At 44.1% G+C, this 26,054-nt stretch overlaps 1 pseudogene; it reads right to left on the bottom strand.

The window, feature by feature from the left end:
* Nucleotides 1–7,726: 7,726 nt before the first annotated feature.
* LOC130363497 (U2 spliceosomal RNA) lies at nt 7,727–7,886 on the bottom strand (annotated as a pseudogene).
* Nucleotides 7,887–26,054: the final 18,168 nt, after the last annotated feature.

The following is a 26,054-nucleotide window of genomic DNA, read 5'->3' as shown; positions in this document are numbered from 1 at the left end:
ATGTTTGACTCTGATTAGAAGCCTTAGAACATGACTGGAGATATATACCAAGCCAAAAAATCTTTCCAGAATCACTGGATAACTATACAGTGGTCCCTCAAGTTACAATATTAATTGGTTCCAGGACGACCATTGTATGTTGAAACCATTGTATGCTGAGACCAGAACTCTATGGAAACCTGGTAATTGGTTCTGAAAACTCACAATATCATCTAGAAATAGGAAAAAGAGGATTAAAGATAAATAAGTAGATAAGTAATAGAGATAAAGCAAATCCTTACATATAAAAGTAAGAAATATCTGCTGGGAGCTGTAATCACTGTCTATGTCAGTGTTTCCCAACCAGGGTGCCTCCAGCTGTTGCAAATCTACAACTCCCAGCATGCCCGGACAGCCTTTGGCTGTCCGGGCATGCTGGGAGTTGTAGTTTTGCAACAGCTGGAGCCCCCCTTGTTGGGAAACTCTGGTCTATGTAGAGGACAGGATCTTCTTCGGGGTCCTGTACAGTACACACAGTGTCCTAAAAAAGGAAAATGGAACCGCTCTTATTGGTGTCCAAAGGAGCAGGTAACCCTGGTACAGGTAAAGAGTACAGAACATGTAATACCTCCCTGTACTGTAGGGGGCACTACCAGACACCAGTCAGTGCATGCGCTTCAGTAATACAGGTAAAGAGTACAGAACATGTAATACCTCCCTGTACTGTATGGGGCACTACCAGACACCAGTCAGTGCATACACTTCAGTAATACAGGTAAAGAGTACAGAACATGTAATACCTCCCTGTACTGTAGGGGGCGCTACCAGACACCAGTCAGTACATACACTTCAGTAATACAGGTAAAGAGTACAGAACATGTAATACCTCCCTGTACTGTAGGGGGCACTACCAGACACCAGTCAGTGCATACACTTCAGTAATACAGGTAAAGAGTACAGAACATGTAATACCTCCCTGTACTGTATGGGGCACTACCAGACACCAGTCAGTGCATACACTTCAGTAATACAGGTAAAGAGTACAGAACATGTAATACCTCCCTGTACTGTAGGGGGCACTACCAGACACCAGTCAGTGCATACACTTCAGTAATACAGGTAAAGAGTACAGAACATGTAATACCTCCCTGTACTGTATGGGGCACTACCAGACACCAGTCAGTGCATACACTTCAGTAATACAGGTAAAGAGTACAGAACATGTAATACCTCCCTGTACTGTAGGGGGCGCTACCAGACACCAGTCAGTGCATACACTTCAGTAATACAGGTAAAGAGTACAGAACATGTAAAACCTCCCTGTACTGCAGGGGGCGCTACCAGACACCAGTCAGTGCATACACTTCAGTAATACAGGTAAAGAGTACGGAACATGTAATACCTCCCTGTACTGTATGGGGCGCTACCAGACACCAGTCAGTGCATACACTTCAGTAATACAGGTAAAGAGTACAGAACATGTAATACCTCCCTGTACTGCAGGGGGCGCTACCAGACACCAGTCAGTGCATGCACTTCAGTAATACAGGTAAAGAGTACAGAACATGTAATACCTCCCTGTACTGTAGGGGGCGCTACCAGACACCAGTCAGTGCATACACTTCAGTAATACAGGTAAAGAGTACAGAACATGTAATACCTCCCTGTACTGCAGGGGGCGCTACCAGACACCAGTCAGTGCATACACTTCAGTAATACAGGTAAAGAGTACGGAACATGTAATACCTCCCTGTACTGTATGGGGCGCTACCAGACACCAGTCAGTGCATACACTTCAGTAATACAGGTAAAGAGTACAGAACATGTAATACCTCCCTGTACTGCAGGGGGCGCTACCAGACACCAGTCAGTGCATGCACTTCAGTAATACAGGTAAAGAGTACAGAACATGTAATACCTCCCTGTACTGTAGGGGGCGCTACCAGACACCAGTCAGTGCATACACTTCAGTAATACAGGTAAAGAGTACAGAACATGTAATACCTCCCTGTACTGCAGGGGGCGCTACCAGACACCAGTCAGTGCATACCCTTCAGTAATAAAGGGGTTTTACCAGTGAATGCCCATCTTGATTGGTCAGTTCTTCCGGCCATTGACACGTTTCACAGATCTGGACTGTCTGTAGCATTGCATGTTGAGTCTGGTTTCAAGTTACAATGGACCAGAAAAGACCATTGTATGTTGAAACTATTGTATGTTGAGGCCATTGTAAGTTGAGGGATCACTGTATCAAGGGCGCCAGCCTTCATCCTCCTTTGGCATAGGTGGTGCACAGGTATGAACATTTTTGATAGATCTCAAAAAATACCACACACCTTGAACTCTCAAACGACTTGGACAGAGGTTCCATCATCCTCTTAGGGGGTAAATGAGGTTCACACTTCTTGCTGCCTAATATAACAGAGTTTCTTTTTTTTAACTTTTATGTAAGGAAACCTTTCCAATATAATCACGCGTCACATGTCCAAAAATAACAACCCTGAATAATATTGTGTCATGGTTCTGTGCGACCTTATACACACGAACCCGCAGCTGATGCGCCTGCGATGCCGAAACGCGCGTCGGATTCAAAGCAATATGTTAACGTTCAATGCTCCGAGGAAATCACACGGCTCCTAAAACCTTCCCGTCTCTCGTCTGTTTTGTTTTTTCAGTTTCTCCCTAGAAATCTTATAACGTTTCGAGCAGTCATTTGGCAGGCGACTCGTTACTTCCTACGAGGGAAAAATGGCTGCCAAATTTGACAGTCTTGAAAGAGAGAGCAACGCTTATAAAAGATGATATCTCATGAGAGACACTGGATAAAATAAAGGAAATTATCAGTATTTTGTACAACTATTAAACTTTTTTTTTTCTCTCTCGTGTGGGGCTGTGAAATTTTAAACTAAAAATGGACTGTCACGGTGAGACGTTTCGACAACACTTATGGTTGAGATGTCACCACAAAGGTCGCAACATATGGAATAGGATCCCACTACACTAGTGTTCTCCAGACTGTGACCCTCCAGATATTGCAAAACTACAACTCCCAGAATGCTCAGACCGGTGGTATTATTTGAGCACCGAATGGAATTATTTTATTTTTTTTTTTGGGGGGGGGGCAACCAATGGCAGAGTATATGACCATGTTTTCTGGACACTATGACCCAGATTTATCAAACTGTGTGAAAGAAAAAATTAAGTGATTTTCCCAAAGCAACCAATCACAGCTCAGCTAATGAACTGAGCTGTGATTGGTTGCTGTGGGAAAATGACTCCATTTTTTTCTCTGGGTCTTTATGGTTATAATATTTGGGTATTTAAAGACAGTGTTGAATGAGCATTATATGCGAGTATTATTTGTATTATCTGTGACTTGTTACCCGGGGACCCTGGTTCTGGCAGAAGGGTCAACTCTTCCTGTGTTCTGCTGATGCATCCTTTGTTGCTGTGACAATACCCGGGCCTATCAGGCGGTTTGGACCTCGAGCCAATTACATCAGGCTTCAGTGTCCACACTTTTCTCAGCTATATTTATTTATTTATTTATATATTTATATAGTGCCTACAGGTTCCGCAGCGCTTACAATTATGGGATACAAACAAAGACAAGTATCAGACATTAAATTACACAATAACTATTCAAACAAGAGGTGTGAGGATATGTTGGGGATATGTTGGGGATATGTTGAGGATATGTTGGGGATATGTTGGGGATATGTTGGGGATATGTTGGGGATATGTTGAGGATATGTTGGGGATATGTTGGGGATATGTTGGGGATATATTGGGGATATGTTGAGGATATGTTGGGGATATGTTGAGGATATGTTGGGGATATGTTGGGGATATGTTGGGGATATGTTGGGGATATATTGGGGATATGTTGAGGATATGTTGGGGATATGTTGAGGATATGTTGGGGATATGTTGGGGATATGTTGGGGATATATTGAGTATATGTTGGGGATATGTTGGGTATATATTGAGGATATATTGAGGATATGTTGAGGATATGTTGTGGATATGTTGGGGATATGTTGAGGATATGTTGGGGGTATGTTGGGGGGATATGTTGAGGATATGTTGAGGATATGTTGAGGATATGTTGAGGATATGTTGGGGATATGTTGGGGGGATATGTTGAGGATATGTTGAGGATATGTTGGGGATATGTTGGGGATATGTTGGGGATATGTTGAGGATATGTTGGGGATATGTTGAGAATATGTTGGGGATATGTTGAGGATATGTTGAGGATATGTTGGGGATATGTTGGGGATATGTTGGGGATATGTTGAGGATATGTTGGGGATATGTTAGGGATATGTTGGGGATATGTTGGGGATATGTTGGGGATATGTTGGGGATATGTTGAGGATATGTTGGGGGTATGTTGGGGGGATATGTTGAGGATATGTTGAGGATATGTTGAGGATATGTTGGGTATATATTGAGGATATATTGAGGATATGTTGAGGATATGTTGTGGATATGTTGGGGATATGTTGAGGATATGTTGGGGGTATGTTGGGGGGATATGTTGAGGATATGTTGAGGATATGTTGAGGATATGTTGGGGATATGTTGGGGGGATATGTTGAGGATATGTTGAGGATATGTTGGGGATATGTTGGGGATATGTTGGGGATATGTTGAGGATATGTTGGGGATATGTTGAGAATATGTTGGGGATATGTTGAGGATATGTTGAGGATATGTTGGGGATATGTTGGGGATATGTTGGGGATATGTTGAGGATATGTTGGGGATATGTTAGGGATATGTTGGGGATATGTTGGGGATATGTTGGGGATATGTTGAGGATATGTTGGGGATATGTTGAGGCCAATTAGAGACTGTTATAGGCCTGTCTGAAGAGATGATATGAAGAGCTATATGACCTCTGTCAGTCTTTGATTTACCTGCCTGTGTTAATGGTATTACTCTGCACTAGAGTGTAATTCTATTTCTTCTCCTGACCTAAACTGTTGTACCTGACTCTTGCCTATGACCCAACTATCCCTTTGCCTGATGTTTTGTACTTTTGCTGCCCTCTAGGTTTCTGACTCTTGGCTTGTTCACGGTTAAAGGGGTACTCCGGCGCTTAGACATCACGCCCCCTCCCATAGGCTTGCATTGAGGGGCGGAGCGTGACGTCACACAGGGGCGGAGGCGTGACATCACGCGCCGCCGGCCCTGTGGTCGCCGGTAATCAGACCCGGAGCGAACATGCTCTGGGGACTGATTTTAACTGGGGTGCCATGTGCAAGATCGTGGGGATCCCCAGCGGCGGGACCCCCGTGATCAGGCATCTTATCCCCTATCCTTTGGATAGGGGATAAGATATCTAAGCACCGGAGTACCCCTTTAACCCTTTGTTTGTGGTATTGGTACCTTTTTGCTGAACTGTTGCTGACTTGGACTGTTTGAGTATTCCAGATGCCCCTGAACTTTATCTAGAATAGGGTCCATCGCCTAGTTGGGTGCCGCCATTTAGGACTTTGGACACGACAGACACTTTTTAAATTTGATTCTGGTTACCAATGCACAAATCATATCAAGGGAGGTTTACAATTAAGTAACATTTCTTAAGACTTTCACATCACAACTACACTAGACCGGAAAAGATGTAACTTCCTAAGGGTAACTAAGGAAAAGGTTAAGATACATGGGATGACGTAATTCATAACGGTAATGTGGAAATGATGTATTCATAGAAGCATTTCAGACCATGTATCATCAATAAGTGTTCCTCGGAGAAGGAATATCATATTAGGTCGGAAAATTAGAAGTCATTGTGATCTATAGACATTATTAGCATAAGACCGCAAGATAAAATGTTTATTGAACTCTTGGTAATATGAAGACACGATCGACCTCAAGAGTCTTCACGGGAGAAACTCAACCGGTGACAAGAAGGATTTTTTAACATGATCTTCTCAGTTTAATCCTCTTAAGATGAGATATTTTCCAACTACATCTAATTGTGGGTTTGCATTCTTAATCTGAGTGAAATATATATTTTTCTGAAATAGATCCAATGGAAAAAATTTGGAGTAACTTGTCATCGCTGGAAATTAGAACTTCATATTAAGTAAAATCCTCAGAAAGTTGTTTCTTATAATGATCATAGAGAATGATTGTTAGTTCTGATTGTGGCAGGGAATCTAAGGAAGAAAAGGTAACCCCCGGTCTCTGGGGGAAATAGGCGCAACCTTCCCTAAATAGTGGCTTTCCAACAGGTGGTCATCACCCTAGATGAAGCTTGTGTATCATTATTGCTGCAGAGTACACTTTGGTATAAAAAAAACTGAATTGACTAGAAGGGAACCTCTAAAACATAGCTTTTAATATGCACATCTAAAAATGTACAAAGGTAGTATCAAAAAGTAGAAAATTAGACAATAGAAAAAAATTGTAATAATATTAACAGGCCGCCATCAGTATCCTGCCATATAGATGTATCTAAGCAAAGCGCATCATCTCTCCAGTCGTGAGGCTAAGTTACTGTTACGCAACCACTAACACCTCACAAAGTCACAGGAGAGACAGCCCGCTATGTAGATAACACAGACAAATCATTATTCACAATACAATAACCATTATTGAATAATGCTGTAAGAAAATATATTGCATATTGAACCGCTGATTATCTAGCTATATATTCATTCATGAGCATCACTACACAACAAATATACATGAATAGGCATTTCGCTAACTGTGAGACGAGGGGAGTGATATACCTTCTGACTTGTGGGTGTCCCTTGAACTATGTGGGGAAAATGTTTAGGCCCCTGAAAAAACGCCTTCAGGAACATCTAGGGGATATAAGGCACTTAAGAGATACCCCAGTGGCCAAACACTTTGCAGAATGTCATTCCAGTAATGGTGATAGCTTGAGAGCACAAGTCATTGATGTCATATCACCCCCCAGGAGAGGGGGGTGTTGGGATTAGATTCTACTTCAACGTGAAGCGGAATGGACATTCAGGCTTGAATGTGTTAAACCCTATGGCCTCAATGACTTTATATCCTTTTTTTTTTTTTTTTTTTTTATCTAAAGCCGAGGAACGTGCTCTCGATTCACCCAAAGTGCAAGAAAAAGTGCAAACGAGTTACACTAAAAAAAACGTGCACAAAGGATGCGGTCTATCGCAAGCCCTTCTCTGATAGGAGAGAGGCCCCCCAACAAACCTTACCCTTCGCCTCCGGACCAAAAGGTACCTGCGAGGTACCAGGTTCGATGTCCCTTTTCGCCGAAGCTACTAGGGGACCACAAATGCTCCCGGCATCCCCCTTGGCGTTAGCCAAGGTATCTGCCCGCAGAGCCGATAACGGTAGGTACCCTGCCAAAGCAGGAGTACCCGGGGTGTTTGCAGGGAGGTGCGGAACCTAATGGCCACACACACCTCCCCTAGACCGCCAGGAGGGACACCCAAAAGGGCTACCGCATCCTGACAAATCCTGTGGACACACAACACGCAAAAAGTGACACAGTGAGACAAAAAAGAAATAAATAAGTGAATGTGTGCAGATATACTGCCCGGACATCCGGCCGGATCTTTAAAAATTTCGCCGGGAATCAAGAGGTGAGTGCCACAAGGTGAAGAGATTATGGTGCCCGTGCTTCAACTCAGTGAGCCCATCCTCCCAGTGAGTTTCGGCACCTCGGGGTCACCACTCCCCGAGGCACAAAAGTACCTCGGCTCTAGACCCTCTCAGCCTCATGGCGAGACCCGGAGGTAACAGGTCACATCGGGGCAGCCATCGAGCTGATTCCTCAGAACCAGCCCCGGAAAGCCCTGGTACACCTGCACCCTCCATGCAGCACCCATCCCCACCAGCATGAAAACTGATAAGAACAGATACTACACTTGATCTTAGCCAAAAGGCCGAGAAGCGATACTGGCTCCGGTCTCCGACGCGATCCTCTTCCTGGTTGCTGGTGGTCGGCGAGTCATACTGTGCTCAGCCAATCACCGGCCGCATTATTTACAATTATTTGACTATGCTACAGGGGTTGTAAAGATAGTAGTTCACAAAATAGTGTCTGTACCTGTGTGTGACGGTGATCTCACAATTCTTATGTTATTTTCGCTCCAATATTTATTTTTAAAAGCAAACTAATTTACTCATATCTCAGGATTTCCCTGGTTGCGGTGCGTCAAGACCTGAAATCACTAGTCAGGGGATCAGAGGGAGTCTGTCCTGCTTCAATGGGTGGGAGAGTGATCATTTTGCAACAGCTGTAGGCACCCTGGTTAGAAATCAATGGTCTTTTGAATGAAATCCAACTCATTTGTCTTTCAATGGGTGGGGTGGCTGATGTGTGGGAGGGAGGAAAGTGACCTCAAACTTACAAACTTTGGAACTAAGGGACTTGTAGTTTGAGAATGACATTCAACAGTAATTACCCAGTTCACAAAAAGATAGCCACAACATTATAGTGGACTCACAACATACCCATTTAGCCCCAAGACAAGCACATATCCTTCCTAAGCATGTCCATTTCTGACAGGTACAAAATAAAATCACCTTATGGTATATAACCCCTTTAAGTTAGAAATTTCCAAACAATTTAGACTAATCAGAATCTGAAACCTTTAGGATTTATTTTAGGTAAATCGCTCAAAATCATGGCCATCATTTTAGAGATCAGTAATAGGGCAAGAAGTTAAAGTTAGGTTACCATTCCCTAACCCTATTAGCCCCAATATGGTCCAATAGGGTTAGTTTTATGCTATGTTGGCTTCAAAGAGCTTAAAAGGGGTTGGATACAGTCAACGGAGACCTCAGAGTGTCATTGGACAAGACTTTTCAAGGAAATGGAGGCACTTTTATATGAGAATCCATTTTGATGACTAATTCCACCAAATCAAACTCTAAACAAATTTCGAGAAAGTTGTCCCTTTGTTAAGGTTAATGGATGAGGTTCCTGGAGTAGATACCATCTCACATTGATCCTCAGTACATATGTATCTACCCTTACCTTTCCTAAGGTCTTTAATTTTTCACGATTCAAATTCTGCCTTCAACAGGTGGCCGGCCACATGTAGACACTTAAAGCATAAACTACTCCCAAAAAGATTATTGTAAAATTATTTATTTTCCAAAGATGGTCATCTTAGGAAGGATATGTCAAGCCAAGATGAAAGGAAAGGACACGTGATTACTTAGGTGATCTGCTGATCACCATCATCTTGGCTGGTCTGGTTCCTGGTAGACAGCTGATTTTGAGGAGGATAGCCTTGAATGGTGGAACACTTTCTCTGCAGGGAACGTCTGTTGTCCATGTAATGTATGGGCAGTTAGAGTCCACTATAACAGGAGTCAATGGGCCGATTTACTAAGAGTGGAGTTTTTCTTTGTGGGTTTTGATGCCCTACATTTTTTTTCTAGTATTTATTATGGTTTCCCTATATTTTGCACTTTTCCCTACATTTTGCTTTTTTTTTACACATGCTCTTATCTGTCTGGTTTTCCTTAGCTCAAATCACTACAATTTTTTGTGGAAAACTTAGTAAATATGTGGGGTTTTTGTAAAATGTCAGGGACACGCCCCTTTTCCATGGAAATGCCCACTTTTCCCGTCGTCCATGCCCCTTCGGGTTTTCTCAGTAAAATGGAGAGTTAATCAGGTTTTTTTCAATTCTGGTGCAAACAGAATTTCTGGTGCACAACTCAACAAAACATGTTTACAATACCAAATCGGGGCCAATGTCTCTTCCATTGGAGCTCAGATTTCACATTCAGGAAGGTTTTTAACCTTGGCTCATGTTCACCCATTGATGGGTAATGAACAGTACTCTGAGCAGCCAGGAAACAATGGAGGGAAAAGTCAGCTGGTCTAAGCATATTTCTGGCTCAGGAAAATGGTTGTCACTCTCAGGCCTATTTAAAGGGGTACTACCATACTGACAACTTATACCCTATCTAAAGGATAGGGGATAAGTTGCCTGATCACGCGGGGTCCCGCCGCTGTGGACCACCGCGATCTCGCACGCAGCACCCCGCTCTCATCAGGCCCCGGAGCGAACATCCGTTGTCTCGCCCCCTGCCATAGACTTACATTGAGGGCCGGAGTGTGACGTCACATGGGGGCGGAGCCGTGACGTCACGATACTCCGGCCCCGTGATCGGCAGTCATCAGACCCGGAGCGATGTTCGCTCCGGGGCCTGATGAGAGCGGGGTGCTGCAGGGGATAAGTTGTCAGCACGGTAGTACCCCTTTAACTTTTATTCTTAGCTCATCTGCAGTAACTACTATAATACTGCCCCCTACAGACGAAAAGATGGATCTGCAGGAATATGAGAATTTTTATAGTTGAAAATGATTAGTCTTTATGCTATAAAATTGCGAAATAGACACTATAGAGACGAAAGCTATGTTCCATCCTGCCTGACATGTGTCCTAATACCAGTGCATTCATTAATAACATTGCTTATTGCTCAATTTACAAGTCGTCCTCGGAGGCCAGTAATGGATGCGACTCTCACCGGGGGTAGGTGCTGCTATTCATTATACTTTGACAGTTCCAGAAATCCGTAATGAATGTGAGTATTATGTGCGTGATGGGAAGCTGATCCCCAATGCTGCGCCCCTGATTAATAAAATCTGGTAATTACCGAGAGAACATATACTTGGTATTGTATGACCTCTGCTTACCGTCAGAGAGAAATTATTGTCTTTCCCAGGGTTCTCTCCTGAAATCCAGCCAGAAGTTGGGGATAATGCTACCTCTACAGGTCACATAAGGCAAAACATTGTAACTAAATAAAAATAAGTCATAAAGAAACAACTGGGTAGATAGTACTAAGAAGGTCCTAAAGACCATGAAAGAGAATGTCCACAAAATTTATCAGGATAAGGGATAGTCGCACAAACAAAAAACCCAGGTCCAGGCGCAACTGCTTACTCCAGAAAAACGCATTGATGCTTGTATATATTTCTACATCAAAGTATTTATTATAGTTCCATCAAATAGCCAAAACATAACGCGTTTCTGGGAAAACAGTGCCCCTTCCTCAGATGTGTAAAATGGTAAATGATTGCCATTTTACACATCTGAGGAAGGGGCGCTGTATGCCCTAGAAACGCGTTATGTTTTGGCTATTTTATGGAACTATAATAAATACTTTGATGTAAAAATATATACAAGCATCATTCCGTTCTTCTGGAGTAAGCAGTTGCGCCTGGACCTGGGTTTTTTGTTTGTGCGACTATCCCTTATCCTGTCAATTTCCGGTGGATTGGAGAATCCCTATCCTATGTTTGCTTACACAACAATAACAGGTGCGCGGATTTTAATTGTCCACCAACCTGTCATGGCTTTAGAATACTGCGCCATGAGAAGCTCTGCTGTCTTTTCTTTTCACATATAGACTTCGTACACCATATTTATCAGACATATTTAATGTGTCAAGGGAGTGTCTAGGGTGGAGCACACATATAACAGGGCAGACCAAAGAGACAACCCATGAGGAGCCCATCATCCGGCCCTCTACTTTCCACAATCAAAGTCCCACTGGACTCTTAGTAGGCAAGTCATTTACATTGCCTGTCACTCCACCGGCTGATGACATGTTGAAAAAATGTACTAACATGAAAACATATTGATGACATATACTGTATATTAACCATAGTAGGTCAAGAAATTCTCTAAAAATGTGTGAAAGGGTTAAAACTTCATTTAAAGGTACTCAGGGCAAAAATATTATCAATGAAAGGGGTTATGTTTATAACATTGGGCAAGTCTAACATGTGACACCATAATAGACAAAAGGATATGTCAAGCAGCTCTCTGATGCCAACGCTTGGAGGTAGCTTCCCTTCATGTCAATGCCTGGCTCCTTTACGAAGCCTTAGAACATGACTGGGAGTGGAAAAAACCAAGGCAGACACCAAAGTTAGCCATTTGTAGACAGTGGTTTCGAGGTTGCTGCCCTTTCTCGATAATGAGCAGGTGACTGGCTGACTTTCAGAGAGACGATACAAAAGATCACGGAACACCATTTTCTTTTGCAGTAAAAATGTTTACTTTTTTTTCTAAATATATACAAAATACCAGTAGTTATTCCTAATATCAGTGTGCTCAGACCAGCGTGGATCACTTCAGTTAAAGGGGTACTTTGCTGCCCCAGCGTTCGGAACATTTTGTTCCAAACACTTGGAGCAGGCGGCGGGGGATCGTGACGTCACGGCCACGCCCCTTGAGATGTGACTTCACGCTCCCTCAATGCTAGTCTATGGGAGGGGGCGTGGCAGATGCCACACCCCCTCCCATAGACTTGCATTGAGGGGGCGTGACGTCACGAGGGGGCATGTCAGTTGTAAACGAATGCCAGGTGCTGCACAGTGATCGCGGGGGTCCCAGCGGTGGGACCCCTGTGATCAGACATCTTACACCCTATCCTTTGGATTGGCAATAAGATGTCAAGGGTCATAGTACCCCTTTAACTCACTGCACACAAATGCTAATTAGAGTTCCATTGAAGCCCCACAATGGAACGACTATGACAGGTTTGCTCTCCGGCACTTAATGTCTTAATGGAAACATGAGACATTTTACCAAAAATTTATTTATTCAAATTTTTTTATAAAAAAAAAAATTTTGTCCCAAGATTTGGAAAATCTTGGAATAAGTATGCATTTTTTTCCCTGCAATATTACCCAACATTAGGTTCAAAAGAAGAGTACTGGGTCCTTCCAAACCGAAAATTCCAAGTAAATCAACATTAAAGGGGTACTCCGGTAAAAACCTTTTTTCTTTTAAATCAACTGGTAGCTGAAAGTTAAACAGATTTGTAAATTACTTCTATTCAAAAATCTTAATCCTTCCTGTACTTATTAGTTGCTGAATACTACAGAGGAAATTCTTTTCTTTTTGGAATGCTCTCTGATGACATCACGACCACAGTTCTCTCTGCTGACGTTATTATAATAATAACAACGCTTTATTTATTTATTGTTGCCCTTAGTGGGATTTGAACCCAAGTCCCCAGCACTGCAAGGCAGCAGTGCTATCCACTGAGCCACCATGCTGCCCTTAGCCTACATCTGCTCTGCGCGGTTGCTAAAATGGACAGAAATGTCAGCAGAGAGCACTGTGCTCGTGATGTCATCAGTGTTCCAAAAAGAAAGGAATTTCCTCTGTAGCTCCATTCAGCAGCTAATGAGTACTGGAAGGATTAAGATTTTTTTTTTTTTATAGAAGTCATTTACAAATATGTTTAACTTTCTGCCACCAGTTGATTTAAAAGAAAAAAAAGGTTTTCACCGGAGTACCCCTTTAAGGAACAGGAAAAAAAAGTATTCTCCGGTAACTCGAGCTGTAGTGCGGGATGGTCACAAAGGGGTTAATAAATCACGGCCTAAGCTCGGGCGGAGCACGTTGCAGCAATAGATCAAGCTAAAAGTTTGTGGTTTGTTGTAGTAGACACAGACGTACTGTGCTCCCCGGGTGTTATTCTTTATTTATTCACAATTTGTGTATGGTGAATGGAGACCATTGCGGCCCAAATATTTAGGAACCGTATTATATTGCACCTTATAATATATCTTGTGGCTAAATATATATATATATAAGTGTGTATATAAAATAGGATGGAATTAAGATGTTGCAGCTGAACTAACACTATATTCTCCTGAAAGGAAGACATGAAATGGAAGGAGAAGTGTTTCTGATGACCATTGGATTTTCTCATGTTACTTTTAGTATTTCTCCAGATATTTTATAACAATTCAATATTCTAAGTAACAAATTACCGTATTTTTCGCCCTATAGGACGCACCGGCATATAAGACGCACCCAATATTAAAGGTACAAAATCTAGAAAAAAAAGATTCTGAACCCAACAGGGATCTTCAACCTGCGGACCTCCAGATGTTGCAAAACTACAACTTCCCAGCATGCCCGGACAGCCGTTGGCTGTCCGGGCATGCTGGGAGTTGTAGTTTTGCAACATCTGGAGGTCCGCAGGTTGAAGACCACTGGTATTGGAGGTAATACTCACGTGTCCCCGCCGCTCCGGACCCGTCACCGCTCGTCACCGCTGCCCTGGATGTCGCCTTCCATCGCTGTGGCCGCGTCCCCGACGCTCCGGACGTCTTCTTCCCCGGTATCCTCGCTCTCCGTCGCCGTCATCACGTCGCTACACACGCCGCTCCTATTGGATGACGGGACGGCGTGCGCGACGACGTGATGACGTCGAAGGAGAGCTCCGGCCATGCAGGGGGATCCCGGCACGGAGCAGACACCAAGGAGGCGGGTAAGGTCCCTCCCGGTGTCCTGTAAGCTGTTCGGGACGCCGCGGTGAACAGCCCGACTGAACAGCTGGGTTAGTGTCACTTTCGCTTCAGATGCGGCGGTCAGCTTTGATCGCCGCGTCTGAAGGGTTAATACAGGGCATCACCGCGATCGGTGATGTCCTGTATTAGCCGCGGGTCCCGGCCGTTGATGGCTGCAGGGACCGCCGCGATAGGGGTGTATTCGCCGTATAAGACGCACCGACTTTTCCCCCCCAGTTTTGGGGAAGAAAAAGTGCGTCTTATACGGCGAAAAATACGGTATATATTGTATAATGTAAGAAATCACAGCTGCTTTATTCTGTAAACAGCGCCACACCTGCCTGTGGGTTGTGTCGTGTATTGCAGCTCCAGTCCATTGAAGTTAAAGGGGTATTCCGGGCAAAAACATCTTATCCCCTATCGAAAGGATAGGGGATAAGATGTCTGGTCGCGGGGGGCCCGCCGCTGGGGACCCCGGCGATCTCCCTGCAGCAGCCCGCATTCTATGCGTAGCTGCGTCTGCAGTTTTGGAAACCACCGGACTTCCAAGATGGGGACGTGGCGTCCCTCCATTCATTTCTATGGAAGGGGTGTAACGGCCGCAATGCCCCCTCCCATAAACATGAATGGAGGGGGCATGGCGTGATGTCACGTCCCCATCTCGGAAGCCCAGCGGTTTCCGAAACTGCAGACGCAGCTACGCATAGAATGCGGGCTGCTGCAGGGAAATCGCGGTGGGTCCCCAGCGGGCCCCCTGCCATTAGACATCTTATCCCCTATCCTTTCGATAGGGGATAAGATGTTTTTGCCCGGAATACCCCTTTGATGGAATTGAACTACAATACCACATACAGCCTGTGGACAGGTTTGGCGCTGTTTTCCTTAAAGGGGTACTCCGGTGGAAAACTTTATTTTTTTTTTTTTTTTAATGAACTGGTGCCAGAAAGTTAAACAGATTTGTAAATTACTTCTATTAAAAAATCTTTATCCTTCCAGTACTTATTAGCTGCTGTATGCTACAGAGGAAATTCTTTGCTTTTTGAATCTCTTTTTGTCTTGTCCACAGTGCTCTCTGCTGACACCTCACGTCTGTGTCATGAATTGTCCAGAGTAGCATAGGTTTGCTATGAAGATTTTCTCCTGCTCTGGACAGTTCCTGACAGGGGCATCAGGTGTCAGCAGAGAGCACTGTGGACAAGACAAAAAGAGATTCAAAAAGCAAAGAATTTCCTCTGTAGCATACAGCAGCTAAAATGTACTGGAAGGATTAAGATTATTTAATAGAAGTCATTTACAAATCTATTTAACTTTCTGGCACCAGTTGATTACCAGTTGATGGAAAAAAAAAAATTCCCACCGTAGTACCCCTTTAACCCCTTCCCGACCTATGACATACAGGTACGTCATGGACATTACTGCTGCTACTCGCGGCACCCCGCAGCGCCCGGAAAGATGGTGGCTATCACTGATAGCCAGCCATCTTACCGTGCGACCATGGGGGGTTTCGTCCCCCACCCCCCCCAGCGATCGCTGCTATCAGCTGGTCAAATCTGACTAGCTGATAGCAGCGTTTCGCTATCAGAATACTTAGCAGCGCGGTGTGTGAGTTCCGATCACGGGGATCGGGACACACACCGCTCTGCTAAGTGTCCCTGACCCGTCCCTCGGCGTCACTTACCCGTCGGAGCGGTGTCCCGAGCGGTCCCGGCGTCCTCCGTGCGGTCCCGGCTGCGCTGCGTCCCGGAGGTGAGTTTCCGGCAGCAGTGCGGCATCTTCATTGGCAGCAGTGAGATCACCGTAAAGCGATCTCACTGCTGCCTCTGAGAGTTTCAAAACTGCAACTCCCAGCATGCCCAGACAGCCTTTGGCTTTCTGGGCATGCTGGGAGTTGTAGTTTTGCAACATCTGGAGGTCCACAGTTTGGAGACCACTGTATAATGGTCTCCAATCTGTGCTCTTCCAGATGTTGCAAAACTACAAATCTCAGCATGCTCAGTCTGTCCAGGCATGCTGGGAGTTGTAGTTCTCTAACATCTGGAAGAGCACAGATTGGAGACCATTATACAGTGGTCTCCAAACTGTGGACCTCCAGATGTTGCAAAACTACAACTCCCAGCATGCCCAGACTGCCCAAGCATGCTGGAAGTTGTAGTTCGGCAACATCTGATCCTTCAGATGTTGCCGAACTACAACTTCCAGCATGCCTTGGCAGTCTGGGCATGCTGGGAGTTGTAGTTTTGCAACAACTGGAGGCACACTAGTTGGGAAACATTGTCCGTTTCCTACCTCAGTGCCTCCAGCTGTTGCAATTGTTGCAAAACTATAACTCCCAGCATGCACTGGCAGACCATGCATGCTGGGAGTTGTAGTTTTGCAACAGCTGGAGGCACACTGGTTTGGAAACACTAAGTTTGGTTGCAAAACACTTGAAAGTTTATTACTTAACTTAGTGTTTCCAAACCAGTGTTCCTCCAGCTGTTGCAAAACTACAACTCCCAGCATGCACGGACAGCCAAAGGGCATGCTCGGAGTTTGCAACAGCTGGATGTTTGCCCCCTCCCCCCAATGTGAATGTACAGGGTACACTCACATGGGCGGAGGTTTACAGTGAGTGCTGCAAGTTTGAGATGGCGCAAATTTTGCGCTGCAGCTCAAACTTCCAGCGGCAAACTTGCTGTGAACCTCTGCCCATGTGACTGTACCCTAAAAACACTACACTACACTGACACTAACCTAAAATAAAAAGTAAAAAACACTACATATACACATACCCCTACACAGCCCCCCTCCCCCCAAAAAATGAAAAACGTCTGGTACGCTACTGTTTCCAAAACGGAGCCTCCAGCTGTTGCAAAATAATAACTCCCAGTATTGCCGGACAAACATTGACTGTCCAGGCATGCTGGGAGTTTTGCAACAGCTGGAGGCACCCTGTTTGGGAATCACTGGCGTAGAATACCCCTATGTCCACCCCTATGCAAATCCCTAATTCAGGCCTCAAATGCACATGGCGCTCTCTCACTTTGGAGCCCTGTCGTATTTCAGGGCAACAGTTTTGGGACACATATGGGGTATCGCCGTACTCGGGAGAAATTGCCTTACAAATTTTGGGGGGCTTTTTCTTCTTTAACCCCTTATGAAAAGGTGAAGTTGGGGTCTACACCAGCATGTTAGTGTAAAAAAATAAATTTTTTACACTGACATGCTGGTGTTGCCCTATACTTTTCATTTTCACAAGAGTACGGAGATACCCCATATGTGGGCGCAAAGTGCTCTGGGGGCGCACAGCAAGGCCCAGAAGGGAGAGTGCACCATGTACATTTGAGGTGATTTGCACAGGGGTGGCTGATTGTTACAGCAGCTCTGACAAACGCAAAACAATAAATATCCATATGTGACCCCATTTTGGAAACTGCACCCCTCACGGAATGTAATAAGGGGTGCAGTGAGCATTTACACCCCACTGGTGTATGACAGATTTTGGAACAGTGGTCTGTGAAAATGAAAAATAAAATTTTTGATTTGCACAGTCCACTGTTCCAAAGATCTGTCAAACGCCAGTGGGGTGTAAATGCTCACTGCACCCCTTATTACATTCCGTGAGGGGTATAGTTTCCAAAATGGGGTCACATGTGGGGGGGTCCACTGTTCTGGCACCATAGGGGCTTCCTAAATGGGACATGCCCCCCAAAAACCCTTTCAGAAAAACTCACTCTCCAAAATCCCATTGTCGCTCCTTCCCTTCTGAGCCCTCTACTGCGCCCGCCGAACACTTTACATACGCATATGAGGTATTTCCTTACTCGAGAGAAATTGGGTTACCAATTTTAGGGTGATTTCTCTCCTTTTACCCCTTGTAAAAATTCAAAAATTGGGTCTACAAGAAAATGCGAGTGTAAAAAATGAAGATTTAGAATTTTCTCCTTCACTTTGCTGCTATTCCTGTGAAACACCTAAAGGGTTAAAACACTTACTGAATGTCATTTTGAATACTTTGGGGTCATTTATGGGGTATTTCTAATATGAAGATCCTTAAAATCCACTTCCAACCTGAACTGGGCCCTGAAAAATTACGATTTTGAAAATCTTGAGAAAAATTGGAAAATTGCTGCGGAACTTTGAAGCCCTCTGGTGTCCTCCAAAAGTAAAAACTTGTCAATTTTTTTAATGCAAACACAAAGTAGACATATTGTATATGTGAATCAATATGTAATTTATTTGGAATATCCATTTTCCTTTCAAGCAGAGACTTTCAAAGTTAGAAAAATGCTAAATTTTCAAAATTTTCATGAAATTTTTTGATTTTTTTACCAAGAAAGGATACAAATATCAGTGAAATTTTACCGATAACATAAAGTAGAATATGTCACGAAAAAACAATCTCGGAATCAGAATGATAAGTAAAAGCATTCCAAAGTTATTAATGTTTAAAGTGACAGTGGTCAGATTTTCAAAAAATGCCCAGGTCATGAAGGTGAAAATGGGCTGGGTCATGAAGGGGTTAAAGGAGTATTCCGCTGCCCCAGCATTCCGAACATTTTGTTCCGAACACTTGGAGCCGGCGGTGGTGATCGTGACGTCACCCCATGCCCCCTCAATGCAAGTCTATTGGAAGGGGCGTGGCACCCGCCACGCCCCCTCCCATAGACTTGCATTGAGAGGGCATGGGCGTGATGTCGCGAGGGGCGTGGCTGTGACATCACGACCCCCGCCACCGGCTCTCGCTTGTATCCACTTTAGAGCATAGTGACATTTTAACCACTTTTATATGGTTATCTATATTAATTTCATAAAGGGGAGACGGCGAAACATGTCATTGGTTTATGCAATAAAGTTCTACTTTTTTGATGACATGATAGCGACCTATAGCAACCAATCAGATTGCTTCTCTCATTTTTCAGAGGCCATTTTAAAAGCAAAAGAGGCGATCTGGTTGGTTGTTATGGGAAACTGCCCCGCTCCTCCTCTACACAGGTTTTGATAAATCTTCCTCATTGTTCACTGCTATTAGGGTTATATGGGTATATAGATAGTATATGTTCCAGATCAGCAGTATACATACCCCCCTGACATCCTTACAATTGTGTTTTGGGTAACGCACAAGGCGCCATTTGTGGTCCTTTGTCTTTCTCTGATATCTGGAGAAAGAAGGAACAAGCGTAAAGGGGTGCTCTGGTGGGAAAAAAATGTTTTCAAATCATCTGGTGCCAGAAAGTTAAACAGATTTGTAAATGACTTCCAATAAAAATCTTAATCCTTCCAGTACTTATCAGCTGCTGTATGCTCGAGAGGAAGTTGTGTAGTTCTTTTCTGTCTGACACCTCTGTCCATGTCAGGAACTGTCCAGAGCAGGATAGATTTGCTATGGGGATTTGCTCCTGCTCTGGACAGTTCCTGATATGGACAGAGGTGACAGCAGAGAGCACTGTGGTCAGACTGGAAAGAACTAAACAACTTCCTCTGGAGCATACAGCAGCTGATAAGTACAGGAAGGATTAAGATTTTTAAATAGAAATAATTTACAAATCTGTATAACATTGTGGTACCAGTGGATTTGAAAACATTTTTTACCCCTTTAATGCATTTCAACATGGCTGATCCTTGGTTTCTGTAGAAAAGAACCTGCTGCAAAAAGATTCCGGAAGCATCTTATTTCCCTCCTCCTATTAAAAATGCCTGCGCGATCAGCCATGTCCATGATTGGTCAGGAGAAATACCGTCAGCCACATAACTCATGGTGATAATTGTGGTTGACAGTGGTAGAAGAGGAGGTAGACTATGGGGTAGGTACCTGGAGCACCAAAGGAGGGATCACCAACTCTTCTTCATACAAACCCCATAGTGCTGTTACATTAAACCCAAACCCTATTAGTGTCCTGAACCCCTACCCGGGAGGATAGCACTGCACATCATGTCATTCTCATGGAAGAAAAGAAGGAAGTCAGCTCTCGTTGGGCGGGTGTCCGGCCGCACTCGTTCAAGCAGGAAAAGACGTCAAATGAAGCCACTTGGTAAAACCTTCACTTTTTATTGCAGATATTTGAAAACAGGAAACATCACATCAGCAGTAAAATCCAAGCAAAAGCAACATGGTTGACGATTTCGGGTACGTCGACCCTTAAAGGGGTAATCCAGCCCTAAAACATCTTATATCTCATTCCCTATCCAAAAGATAGGGGATAAGATGCCTGATCGCGGGGGTCCTGCCACTGAGGACCCCCACAATTTTTTAGCTGCCACGCCCCCTCCCATAGGCTTGCATTGAGGGGCGGAGCGTGATGTCACACAGGGCGGAGCCGTGACATCACAATACTCCGGTCCCGTGATCGTGATTCATCAGACTCAGAGCGATGTTTGCTCCGGAGACTGATGATAGCGGGGTGCTGCATGAAAGATTGTCACACGTCACACGGGGGAGGAGCTGTGACATCATGATACTCCAGCCCCATGATCGTGATTCATCAGATCCAGAGCGATGTTCGCTCTGGAGGCTGATGATAGTGGGGTGCTGCATGAAAGATTGTGGGGGTCCCCAGCAGCATGACCTCTGCGATCAGGCATCTTATCCCCTATCCTTTGGATGGGGGATAAGATGTCTTAAGGCCGGAGTACCCCTTTAAGATATTTTGCAGATATTTTAAAACAGGATACATCAAATCAGCAGTAAAATCCAAGCAAAAGCAACATGGTTGACGCGTTTCGGGAACATTGACCCTTAAGATATTTCTCACATCATTTAAAACAGGCTATATCAAATCAGAAGATAATTCCAAAAGTAACATGGTTGACACGTTTCAGGTATGTTAACCCTTAAGAAGTTTTGCAGATATTTTAAAATAGGATACATGAAATCCGCAGTAAAATCCAAGTAAAAACATCATGGTTGATGCATTTTCGGGTACGTCGACCCTTAACCATGTTGCTTTCACTTGGATTTGATATGCCAATGATACATCATAGAACCGTGTTAACCTTGAAACCCCAATACTTACATCCCCTTAAGGGTTGAGGCACCCGAAACGCGTCAACCATGTTGCTTTTACTTGGATTTTACATGCCAATGATACATCATAGAACCGTATTAACCTAGAAACCCCAATACTTACATCCCCTTACGGGTTTAGGCACCCAAAACGCGTCAACCATGTTGCTTTTACTTGGATTTTACATGCCAATGATACATCATAGAACCGTATTACCCTAGAAACCCCAATACTTACATGCCCTTAAGGGTCGACGCACCCGAAACGCGTCAATCATGTTGCATTCACTTGGATTTTACTGCTGATTTGATGTATCCTGTTTTAAAATAACTACAATATAAAGTGAAGGCTTTACCGTGTGCCGGCATTTGACATCTCATGTACTTCTCAGCTATTATTCCATATTTCACTGTCATGATGGCATGAACCGGTTTTTCTGAACCTGCAGACCGCGATGATCTAACATTGCCTGGTGGGAACCAGCATGAGGTCACACCAGGAGGACGGGTCATCGTGGCACGCACCTCCAGTTTTCTTATATTAATGTGCAACACGTATCTATAAAATATCCAGGGATCGGAGCCAATATGCCATAAAATGAAAACATTGCATGGAATAAAAGGCAGAATCTGACAAAAGATCAAAGCCTGGGGCTGCGGAATTCCTCAGCTGGTGAGAAGTGATCTGTCACTGGTTCCATTAGGCCGGCACTAAATGGCTGATGATTAGAGGGAGTGTGACAACATGGCTTTATGACATGCCAATGATACATCATAGAACTGTATTACCCTAGAAACCCCAACACTTACATGCAAACATTCCCAGTCCAGCGGAAACAAAACCTCCTGATAGAAGCCTTTAACTCTTCAAAGTCTCATATATTGGGGCTCAGGTGGAAGAACTGATTCTCATTGTTAAAGCGGTACTCCGGTGATTTATTTATTTATTTTTTAATCAACTGGTGCCAGAAAGCTAAACAGATTAGTAAATTACTTCTATTTAAAAATCTTAATCCTTCCAGTACTTATCAGCTGCTGTATGCTCCACAGGAAGTTCTTTTCTTTTTGAATTTCCTTTCTGTCTGACCACAGTGCTCTCTGCTGACACCTCTGTCCATTTAAGGAACTGTCCAGAGCAGGAGCAAATCCCCATAGCAAACCTATCCTGCCGGACCGATAAGTGCTACCTGGTCTGACTCCTCTCTTCTACTTCGGAAACTGGCAGCGCCGTCGAACTAAAGGGTATTTTTTGCATCCACTTCTATTTTTCGGTGAATTATACTTTTTGGAATGATTTTTTTTTTGTTCAAAAATAAATTTTTTTACATTTCATGTTCTAAAACGATTTCCTTCACTGGAGCCTACTCATTCTGAAAATACTTTTCTATAAAAAATAAATTTTGTAAATATCTTTGTTTAACCCCTTAAGGACTCAGCCCATTTTGGCCTTAAATTTTTACGTTTTCATTTTTTCCTCCTCGCCTTCTAAAAATCATAACTCTTTTATATTTTCATCCACAGACTAGTATGAGGGCTTGTTTTTTGCGCGACCAGTTGTCCTTTGTAATTACATGACTCATTATATCATAAAATGTATGGCACAACCAAAAAACACTATTTTTGTGGGGAAATTAAAAAGAAAAACGCAATTTTGCTAATTTTGGAAGGTTTCGTTTTCACGCCGTACAATTTATGGTAAAAATGACGTGTGTTCTTTATTCTGAGGGTCAATACGATTAAAATGATACCCATTATTACATACTTTTATATTATTGTTGTGCTTAAAAAAAATCACAAACTTTTTAACCAAATTAGTACGTTTATAATCCCTTAATTTTGATGACCTCTAACTTTTTTTATTTTTCCGTATAAGCGGCGGTATGGGGGCTCATTTTTTGCACTATGATCTGTACTTTTTTTTTGATACCACATTTGCATATAAAAAACTTTTAATACATTTTTTATCATTTTTTTAAATAAAATGTATAAAAAAAAGTAAAAATTTTGGACTTTTTTTTTTTACGTTCACGCCGTTCACCGTACGGGATCATTAACATTTTATTTTAATAGTTCGGACATTTACGCACGCGGCGATACCAAATATGTCTCTTAAATTAATTTTTTACGCTTTTTGGGGGTAAAATAGGAAAAAACGGACGTTTTACTTTTTTATTGGGAGAGGGGATTTTTCACTTTTTTTTTTACTTTTACTTTTACATTTTTTTACATTTTTTTTTTACACTTGAATAGTCCCCATAGAGGACTATTCATAGCAATACCATGATTGCTAATACTGATCTGTTCTATGTATAGGACATAGAACAGATCAGTATTATCGGTCATCTTCTGCTCTGGTCTGCTCGATCACAGACCAGAGCAGGAGACGCCGGGAGCCGCACGGAGGAAGGAGAGGGGACCTCCATGCGGCGTTCTGAATGATCGGATCCCCGCAGCAGCGCTGCGGGCGATCCGATCATTCATTCAAATCTCGCACTGCCGCAGATGCCGGGATCTGTATTGATCCCGGCACCTGAGGGGTTAATGGCGGTCGAGATCGCGGGCGTCGGCCATTGCCGGCGGGTCCCTGGCTGCGATCAGCAGCCGGGATCAGCCGCGCATGACACGGGCATCGCTCCGATGCCCGCGGTTATGCACAGGATGTAAATGTACGTCCTGGTGCGTTAAGTACCACCACACCAGGACATACATTTACGTCCTGCGTCCTTAAGGGGTAAATTCAGATTTTATGTTTCAAAACAATTTCATCAACTTGCGCGGCTTGCGCCCACTCATTTTGTAAAATACTTCTCAATAAATGATACTTTTTGTAACTCATTTTTTAATTTAGAGTTTATTTTTTTAGTTCAGAAACAACTTCAGTAACTTGAACCTACTCGTTCTAATTACATTTTTATGTAAATGATCCATTTTGTAAATTATTAATTTTTTTTTTATATTCGGATTTTTTTAGTTTCAAAACAATTTCGTTGACTTGAGCCTAACTCAATCTGAAAGTGACATCATGATGTGGGTGACACAAAGTCCGTGTATTTCCCTATAAAAGTTTCACTTTCCCACGTTCATGATCTTGAAGTAGAAACAAGCGGTCGTCCAAGAAAACTTTTATGTGGCCGTCGCCATGGCAGAACGGATGATTATTTCTTGTAATTGTAAAGCATTTGTTGCTGTGTTGCCTAATTCCTTCAAGAGGTTTTGGCTTCATAAAAAAGTGAGTGGGTGCTGAGAAAAGCGACTTATTTTATCTGGCCTCATCGTAATTATATGCACATATATATCTTTTATTATACCCTATTTTTCGCCCTATAGGACGCCCTATAGGTGCAAAATCTAGAAAAAAAAGATTCTGCACCCAACAGTGATCTTCAACCTGCGGACCTCCAGATGTTGCAAAACTACAACTCCCAGCATGCCCGGACAGCCAACGGCTGTCCGGGCATGCTGGGAGTTGTAGTTTTGCAACATCTGGAGGTCCGCAGGTTGAAGACCACTGGATAGGAGGTAATACTCACCTGTCCCCGCCGCTCCGGACCCGTCACCGCTGCCCTGGATATCGCTCCATCGCTGTCGCCGTGTCCCCGTGGTGTCCCTGACGCTCCGGACGTCTTCTTCCCCGGGATCCACGCTCTTCGTCGCCGTCATCACGTCGCTACGCACGCCGCTCCTATTGGATGACGGGACGGCGTGCGCGACGTCGTGATGACGTCGAAGGAGAGCGCCGGCCATGCAGGGGATCCCGGCACGGAGCAGACACCGAGGAGGCAGGTAAGGTCCCTCCCGGTGTCCTGTAAGCTGTTCGGGACGCCGCGATTTCACCGCGGCGGTCCCGAACAGCCCGACTGAACAGCCGGGTTAGTGTTATTTTCGCTTTAGACGCGGCGGTCAGCTTTGATCGCCGCATCTGAAGGGTTAATACAGGGCATCACCGCGATCGGGTCTTGTAGTCTTGCAACATCTGGAGGTCCGCAGGTTAAGAGACCACTGGATAGGAGGTAATACTCACGTGTCCCAGCCGCTCCAGACCCGTCACCGCTGCCATGGATGTCGCTCCATCGCTGTCGCCTTGTCCCCGTGGTGTCCCCGATGCTCCGAATGTCTTCTTCCCCGGGATCCACGCTCTTCGTCGCCGTCATCACGTCGCTCCTATTGGATGACGTTACGGCGTGCGCGACGACGTGATGACGTCGAAGGAGAGCGCCGGCCATGCAGGGGATCCCGGCTCGGAGCAGACACCGAGGAGGCAGGTAAGGTCCCTTTCGGTGTCCTGTAAGCTGTTCGGGACGCCGCGATTTCACCGCGGCGGTCCCGAACAGCCCGACTGAACAGCCGGGTTTGTGTTATTTTCGCTTCAGACGCGGCGGTCAGCTTTGATCACCGCGTCTGAAGGGTTAATACAGGGCATCACCGCGATCGGTGATGTCCTGTATTAGCCGCGGGTCCCGGCCGTTGATGGCCGCAGGTATTCGCCGTATAAGACGCACCAACTTCCCCCCCCCCCCCAGTTATGGGGAAGAAAAAGTGCGTCTTATACGGCGAAAAATACGGTATATATATTTTTATTATACAGCCGCAACACGGGCCCAATGTTCTATGAATATCACAAATAGTATAAAAATACAGTAAAAAACATTCACAACACTGCAAAGGTGCTGTGAAGGTGATTTTAATATTATGAAGACCCCTGATAGATCCTGTAAATCCCCCATTATTAATGGACCTGTTGTGGGCCTAAGAGTGCCAACAAACTGGTTAAAATGAAACAAGCACTTTGGGTTGTTATTATAT

Source organism: Hyla sarda, chromosome 3 (assembly GCF_029499605.1).
Source record: "Hyla sarda isolate aHylSar1 chromosome 3, aHylSar1.hap1, whole genome shotgun sequence".
Taxonomy (NCBI): domain Eukaryota; kingdom Metazoa; phylum Chordata; class Amphibia; order Anura; family Hylidae; genus Hyla; species Hyla sarda.
Note: the sequence above shows the minus strand (reverse complement) of the source record. Positions and strands in the feature narration are given on the sequence as shown.